This window comes from Myotis brandtii, unplaced genomic scaffold, assembly GCF_000412655.1.
Source record: "Myotis brandtii unplaced genomic scaffold, ASM41265v1 scaffold56, whole genome shotgun sequence".
Lineage (NCBI taxonomy): Eukaryota > Metazoa > Chordata > Mammalia > Chiroptera > Vespertilionidae > Myotis > Myotis brandtii.
The window spans coordinates 4,122,691-4,131,272 of record NW_005370080.1 but is presented as its reverse complement, the minus strand read 5'-3'; the positions used below and the strand labels follow the sequence as shown (position 1 = coordinate 4,131,272).

Sequence of the window (8,582 nt, the reverse complement as noted above, 5' to 3'; positions counted from 1 at the left end):
CCCCAATCAGCCCTGCTCTGAGCCCGACCAGGGGCTGCACCTAGGGATTGGGCCTGCCCTCTGCCACCCGGGAGCAGGCCTAAGCCAGCAGGTCATTATCTCCCGAGGGGTCCCAGACTGTGAGAAGGCACAGGCCGGGCTGAGGGACCCCCCCCCCCAGTGCACAAATTTTTGTGCACTGGGCCTCTAGTATGTTATATAATGCCTCCCATTAGCCTCTTAACCATACCTACAGGAAAATGTATGAAAAGTATACTAAGTAAAATAAATAAAGACTATGAATGGCCTCACATCATTCAGGTCATATTTTGTTGTAAATGAGTTTGCACACATTTATTTTTAAATTTTCATTTTTCAGAATTTTGTGGATTTTAAAACTACAAATAAGGGATTGTGGACCTGCATATATTTGAAGGGTACAGGTTTCGATAGACTCTGATTTCATTACTATAATTACAAAAAAACAAAGCACTAGCCTTAGTGTTTACTTCATTACATTTGTTTCCTCCATTGTTCTCTCATAGTTCACATTTCAAGGAACTATTTCTTAGTTCATACCTATTTTTCATTCTTATTTTGCTTTTTAATATCTCTATTATTTTACAAGGCTTTATACTTATTGCAGAATTTTGGCACCATTATAAGAGTGTTTCAAAATGCCTTTTAGAAAAAATAAAAATAAATAAAATGCCTTTTATAATTTGGTACTTCATTAATTTCATTGTAGCACTGTTTCATTTCTACAAAATCACGTCAAATCATTGAAATTGTTTGTCTATTACATGCATAAATTTAGGATCAATAAGGATGTGATGTCGTTCTCAAAGTAACTAAGTTTTCCAATGACAGGTTTTCTGGAGAAAGAACAAGTGTAGAGAAGTACAGTGAAACTAGTTGTTTCCTACATTCAGAAATGTATTTGTTCACAGGAAACTTTGGAAGAACCCTTTGGAGCTTTTCAATAATAGGGAGTGTGTATTAATTTATCATTTATTTTACTTCATACATGATTTCTACCCTTTCAAAGCCACAAGGGAAATCACTTAGGCTATGTTAACTGTGTGGCCAAGATCTTGAGAATAAGATCATGATAGTAGCTTCCAGTTTTATTTAGGAGTTCCTTCATTTTTTCTCAGCTTACGTCAAAGCAAATGGTTTTATCAAATGCCAGCAAATGATTCCATTTATGTAGTTTTTTGCAAGTGGCCTTTACATTATACATAGATTCTAAATATTAAGATAATAATATAGAAAAAGGCAATATCCCTCTGCAGGGTACCTGACCAAAACATGTCTTTGCTTTTATTAATTTTTACTTTATCTGCATAAGGAAATATAATTTTGAAAGCTCTCTTGGGTTGTTTGTTTCATACTATGTGCTATGATTAAACTATGGACTGAAATGTATTTCCTTTAATCATTTAGAATTTTACTAAATCAGTATTTTGCAATTTACTATCAACATGTTAAATTACTCGACATTCTTTTCTAGCTACCCTATTTAAGGTGACATACTCTCTTTTAAGGAAATGGTGCTCTCTATAGGTTTACTGCATAAATAACAATACCGAGAATATACTTGTCCCAAAGGACATGATGTCCATCATACCAGTAAAATTATAAAATAAAAACACAGAAGGATTAAATAACCTACCTATGATCAATCAAATAATCAAAGATGGAGTCAGTCTAATACTTGCATTAGCCTGAAACTGTGGGTTTTTAAAATACATTTTTATTGATTTCAGAGAGATAGAAACAGCAATGATGAGAGAGAATCATTGATTGATCGGCTGCCTCCTGCATGCCCTACACTAAGGGTCAAGCCCACAACCCAGGCATGTTCCCTGGAAAATCGAACTGTGATCTCTTGGTTCATAGGTCGATGCTCAACCACTGAGCTGCACTGGCCAGGCTGAAACTGTGTTTTTTTTTAGTGTAGTCCCTAACTTCTAAACAATCTATTCTTCCTGTCTTTTACAATCACTGATAGAGCTGAGTGCAAGAAACCACTCCTCCTTTCTCCCAAACCATTCAGAATTACCCTACAACAAAAGCTGCCCCCACCTTAAGATTCCTAACCCAACTCTTTACCCTAAAACACCAAGATGCTACTGACAAATTGGAAAGTACAAGTTGTGTCCACTAATTAACAAAATCCTGGGGCTACATCTGGCTTATCCTATGCCTGAAGGACATAGTAAAAATAATAGGCCAGAAACAGTGAGGGGAAAGAAAATGTAAGGGAGAAAGGCATCTATCTACCTGGGGCTCCCCTCATGAAAATTTTATGTTTTACTTCACCCTGGAAACTATTTAATTAATACAATAGGATAATAGCAGTATCTCTCCTTTGACAATTTGTTGCATATACAATTGTTTTCATGTTAACACCACATTGCTTGAGAAGGAAATTAAAGAGGGAGCTGCCCAGGTGGGAACAGAAATTCAGGCGTAAGAGGGTGTCAGAAATAGTAGTCAAAACTTCACCTTGCAGGACTTAACAGCCTGTAAAAGTGGAATTAATTGGCTTTCTTTTCCACTATTAAGATGATGAACCACCACAATTACCAGTGCTATTAGCACAACAGATCATTCAGTCATCAATCACTTTCCGAATTTGGCCTCAAAGCCCAAACAGTTTTAGAGTGGCTATTGGAAACTTCGTTCCAGGCCTGACCAACCGACTTTCAAATGTACGCTGGGAATACAAAGTCTGTTTCAAGTGAGATGGCTATAGGATAGGGAATACGTACATTCAGGGAAGAATAAATTGGACATGGCCATTTCCCAGCTTCTTTCATAGGGAGGAGGGTGGGGTAGAACGGTGAAAATCATAGATATGACTCTACCTGACCTTTTAGTAAAACAAATTTACATACTATGCTCCCAAACAAAAATTTTGGAAAGGCCTCTTTTGATTCATATCATTACAAAATAAATAGCTTTCCAGGGTGAGATGCTAACCATTTCAGCTGTCCCCTTACAATGGCCTAATGTGCAGAGGCATAGACATAAAGTATTTAAAAATACAATCATTATTCCCATGTACCTACTCACAGAAACAACTACGGTTATAAGTGTAGCATAGCAAGGTCCTAAAATGATTACTAGTCAAAAGCAGTATATGTAATTTAAGAAACATAGACTGCCTATGGGTCCCCAGTTCACACACTACACTATTTCTCTACAAGTTACATATATTCTTCTCTGTTGACCTATGGAAAGCTAATTCTGGAAAACAGGCAGGTAATAACATGATTTCTTATGTACATGAATATTTTCACACATATTTATTTCCATATATATGCAACCAGGCAAAACACAAGTACATGCAATATAACTATGATCCTCAATTTAACAGAACTGTTAGGAACTTAGAATTTTCTACAATCAAGCTACAATATTTACTTACTTTCCTATGGGTTAAACAAACCTTATGTTCTGATTTCATGAAAAAGACATTTATTTAGAGGCTTAATTATAGATCTACATGAAATAAATACCCATATAATCTCTCTCCCGTTCTATTTTTCATATTTTTATCTAAGTGCACAATTACTGTAAACTTAGCTTTATTCTGAACAGCTTCTGCCAGTTAAGTTGGGATTGAGATAGGATTAAAGAAGATTAACATAGAGGGCAAAAGGAGGGTAAGACTTGTGTCTGCCAGTCACTTAACATATATCGTTTGGATATCTTCAACTTGTCTATGTAGAACCTACTGTGATGATATCACTACAAGGCTGGCATTAACGTTTATTATTTTAAAAGTAATGTCTTAAAAATCACTAAGTTGTTTAAAAAGCAAAACAGAAAAATGATTTCAAACTAATATGTTTACAGAAATTAAAAGGGCAGCTTTTACAATGGGAAAACAAAGATTCCGTATTAAAATATAAAAGCATGAGTGCTTTGTGCTAATATTCACAAATCATTTTAAAACTAAACAAAACCAAAACCCCGGCGAAGAGATCAAACATCCTTGCCCAAGACCAGCCTTCTTCAGAGAAAGTATCTCCCTTCCCCGTCAAGCAGTGGTGAGCTGGGGGTGGGGAGATAAAGGAAGGCCCAAAGACGGAAAAGTAACTTTTGTCTCCACCACTATTTTGACTCAATGGGTTGTCTGTCTGATTAAAATAAGTCTGATAACTTTGACTCTGTGAAATTCCGTTATCATTAGAACAAATGTTCGCTCATTAAAAAAAAATTATCTAAATACAATTACATGAATTTTTCCTTTTAGAATTGAGGTTACAAACCACTAAAAACCAGTTTTATTGCTCCCCCCACGTTCCAACCCATCTTATTTGCAGTAAAGAAACGGTTTTCGTTACACCGATGCTCTGAGCCTTTTTCTGCAAACCTTAAAAGACTTCTTCTCCCTTTCTAATTTTGTAGTATGTAATCTGAACTCAATTCGCTGCCTTCGCGAGACCCCGCTCGCCTTCACTCCTGAAAGTAATTTCCCCCCCGAGCCAAGCAGTAGGCGGAGATGTGAGTGTGTGTGTGTGTGTGGGGGGGGGCCGGGGGGGACTAAGGAAGAGGTTCCGGGGAGGGGTCCCTCAGATCATGGGTGTCCCGCCGTCACCCTCCCACCTGGACCAAACCTCGCCGTCTGGGAGCGCAGGAAAGTGGTGGGGGAGCTGGGAGAGCAGGACGCATCGGCGCAGGCCGCCCGCTCCGCCCGCCCCGCCCCTCCCGGCCTCCTCCCGCTACCGGCGTCCAGGCCCCTTCTCTCCTTGGAGGTTGGCCCTGGTAGGATTGGGCGTCGAGGGGACATGTCGGGCCGGCCTCGCACGACAGATTTGGACTGGGCTGGGCGGAGGGTGGAGGCGCCGCAGCCGCCTCAGGAATACCTGCCCGCGCCGGCCGCTTACCTCTTCTGCTCGGGTGTGAGGCTCCGGCGTCTTGTGTGTTTCATCTCCTAGGAAACGGGAGGGGTGCGCCAGCTCCTGCGCATCCGGCCGGATTACACCCGCCCACAGAGGGGCGTGGCCTAGACGACAGGCCCCTCCCATCCGGCAAACCCCGCCCCATCCTGAGCCGCTCTGCTCCCTGAAGGGCGGGGCTTCCGGGAACACCTGGGCGTCCTTTGAGCTCGCTTACATTTCTGCCTTTTGGGTCCCTGCCTTTCAGATTTGGGGTTTGGGGGAGTCTTGATTACCTTTTCAGTTCTCTGTAGAAAGTTGATTGGTTTGCCTTTTATTTTGTTTGGTTTTTGCTCCAATTCATTCTACCAAGTCTTGCTTGATTCACTAAATCTGGTACCCAGACTTGGGAAGGGCAAGCAAGATATAGCATATCTTGGCCTCTTCTAATTCATTTCCTCTTATATTGGTCAATTCCTCACGTATGTGTTATCTCTTAGGCCACACTTCTGAGTTTGTTTTTATTTATTCATTCAGAGAACCTACTCAGTTGCAGTCACAGTGTTAGATGGTGGTATTCACAAGATGAATGAATGTGTGAATAAATGAGTAAATAGTAGTAACTAGACTAGAGTTTGAGAGGAGGATACACTTACGTTATTGCCAAAAAAAAAAAAAAATCACACCCTTCAGACTGGCTAGCTAAAAGGGTCTATAAATCATAAGCATGACACATGAGGCAGTGATGTTTCTATTTAGTAGTTATCTATTAGGTGTCAGGCTCTAGGCTTGACACTAAGAATAATACCAAGGTAGCAAGACAAATGCTCACAGCCCTCTCACAGCTTAAAGTGACATAGACAGGCAAAGTAAAAAGCATAAATCAGATTATGGAGATCTTATATGCACCATTATGAAGACTAAGCCAAACCATTCGGCAATAGTGGACCTCTGAAGAATTTTCCACAGAGGAGTGACACGTTCACATTCGCATTTTAGAAAGATCACAAGAGCAGTGGTGGATAGCTGGATTTGAGCAGTGATTCTGGGGGCAAGAGAAAGACAAAGAAGCTACTGTAGTTTATCAAGAGAAATTATGAGGATCCAACTATAGCAGTGCTGATGGAAATAGGACTGAGAAGGACAGATTTCAAGGGATATTTAGGAGTTAAAATTGACTGGACTAGACAATATTGCTTAGATGAGTGGTAGATAGTGGTATCCACAACTAAGTTGGAAAATATTGGAAGACAAGCACATTTGAAGAGAGAGGGTGGGGGAGATAATAGGCCTAGTTTTAAAAATTTTGAGTTTGAGAAAAATCCAAATGGATTTTTCCAAATGGAACATGGTTTTTAGCATGTTCACAGCTTATAGCTTTCTACCAGAGCAAGGAAGTCGGTGCCACTTAATGATATACAACATCATCTTAGCTAAGTGCCACCCCAGTACTGAAGCCCTCTGAACCTACCTGAGACCTCCAGAGGTTGCAGGCAGAAAAGTGTTGTCTCTATAACATGTGGAAGAGTGCCTGGTATATAGGTGCTCAATAAACATTTGATGAATAATGATACAGATTATTTCCTCTAGCAGTTCATGTTCTAGAACAGGAATTTGCATTTTATAGTCTGGTAGGAGCTGTCTTTTAGGCTTGGTTGACTTTTGTTTTTACAGAGATATTCTTATCAAATTATTCCTTGGATTTGTTTTACTGAGCCACTGCTTTGCATTAGAAGCATTTAAAATGTTGTTTTAAACACGGAACAATTTATTTTCATTTTTTAAAATATAAATTAATTGGAAAAAATAAAAACAGACAAATTTAAAATGAGAAAATGAACATTATCTCCAATATTTTGCTATATTTTTCCCAGTTTATTTTTAAACCCAAAATTTTATTAAACATAAAATCTGTTATCACTTAAGAAGCCAGTCCTCTAAACAAAGAACTGATTTTCACACTAAACAAGGAAAACCATTTATCACCATATAAGTAGATTTTCCACTAACGCAAGAATATGTGTGGATGTGTTGGTTTTACCATGTTCACAGCTTGTAGCTTTCTACCAGGGCAAGTACGTCAGTGCCACTCAATGATACACAACATTATCTTGGCTAAGTGCTGAAACCCTCTAGACCTACATCAGAGACTGTCCCAGAAGCTGTTGGCAGAAGCCAGGGAGGGGCTCAGATCCAAAGACATTAAACCCAAACACTTGATTGGAACTTCAGGCACAAAACATCCCTGTGGAGGACCATGACCATCTGGAAGGGGCGGGGTTGGGAACCTGAGATCAGGCTTATCTGTCAAGAAGCAGCTACTTCGCTGCATTATGTTTAAACAGACTGTTCAGTTGACTTAATTCCTGTCAAAAATAAGTCGAAAGCCTGTCCTGCTCAGGAGGAAGTAATAAATTATATCACCTCAAGAATGTTCGCTTCTGTCAAATGAATTTGTGGAACTGATCTTTATCTATATGTTTCTAGGTCCAGCAACTTTGTTTATATGTTATATTCACTGACTTAGGAGATTTTATTGTAATATGATATATCATCAAGTTCCTGCTCAAAATGAAGCTCAGAAGCTGAAATAAAATTTTAAAAATACTAGAGGGACATCATAAAGACAAGTGACTATTGAAATTCCAATTTTCATTCCCAGCTTTTTTGATTTCTTAAAATGCATATTTCTTGATTAGAGTCAAAATGGAACATTTGGGGGAAGTTATGTTAAAAAGAAACCACTTCAGGAAATCAAGGAAGCTTTTTAAGAATAGGAGGTACATGTCAGGAGGTACATGTAAGCTTCCGATGTTTCAAACACCATACAAGTCTTTCAGTGTGGTTTTTAATCGACTTCATACAGAGATTTTAGAGATATTTACTTAGATATGATTTTATAATGTCAAGATGTATAGGTTTTTTTTTGTGTGTGTGTGTTTTTTTTTTTTTAATAAAAAGACATTTTTCTTTTGCCCAGCCAGTGTGCTCAGTGGTTGAGCATTGACCTATAAACCAGGAAGTCATGGTTCGATTCCTGGTCAGGGAACATGCCCAGGTTTCTGGCTTGATCCCCAAAGTGGGGTATGCAGGAGGCAGCCGATTGATAATTCTCTCTCCACATTGATGTTTCTATCTCTCTCTCCCTCTCCCTCCCTCTCTGAAAATGATAAAAAAAATATATATATTTTAAAAAGTAGTAGTTTTAGGAAAAAATAAAATTAGCATGTAATGGTTCCCTGATCATATGTATTGCCTATGACAATGAGAATTCTGTTATATCAAAACTAGTGGCCCGGTACACGGATTTGTGCTCATTGAAAGGAAATTAATTAGAAGAAATATTTTAGAGGCCGGGGAGGGACCGAAGGAGGGCTCCAGGGCATGTCTGGCCCTTCTCTCCCAGTCCCGCTGGACCCCAGCAGCAAGATAACCTACTGGTCAGAGCATCTGCCCCCTGGTGGTCAGTGTGTGTCATAGAGACTGGTCAAGTGGTCGAATGAACAGTCGAACACTTAGCATATTAGGCTTTTATTATGTAGGTTACTGATTCTGGGAATTCTTTGTTGTCTGGCTTTTTAGTGAATCATCTTAGAGCTTAAATATATTTAAAATTTGAATATGGTAAATATTTGCAGCTGAGATGACTCCAGCTTAAATGGCTTCTGCTGGCAAAAGATGATTTATACAGTAGAGCAAAAATAGTCCACA

The 8,582-nt window shown here is 39.2% G+C and overlaps 1 protein-coding gene across 6 annotated transcripts in view; it reads right to left on the bottom strand.

Moving 5' to 3' along the window:
- Window positions 1-4,964, bottom strand: part of MAK (male germ cell-associated kinase) — a 59,491-nt gene extending 54,527 nt beyond the window's left edge. For 4 of the 6 annotated variants that reach the window (XR_001364468.1, XM_005878430.2, XM_014549571.1 and 1 more), the window contains exon 1: window positions 4,881-4,964. The gene's annotated coding sequence lies outside the window, so the exon portion shown is untranslated. The other 2 variants (XM_014549572.1, XM_014549569.1) reach the window with 2 other exon arrangements.
- Between the last annotated feature and the right edge of the window lie 3,618 nt (window positions 4,965-8,582).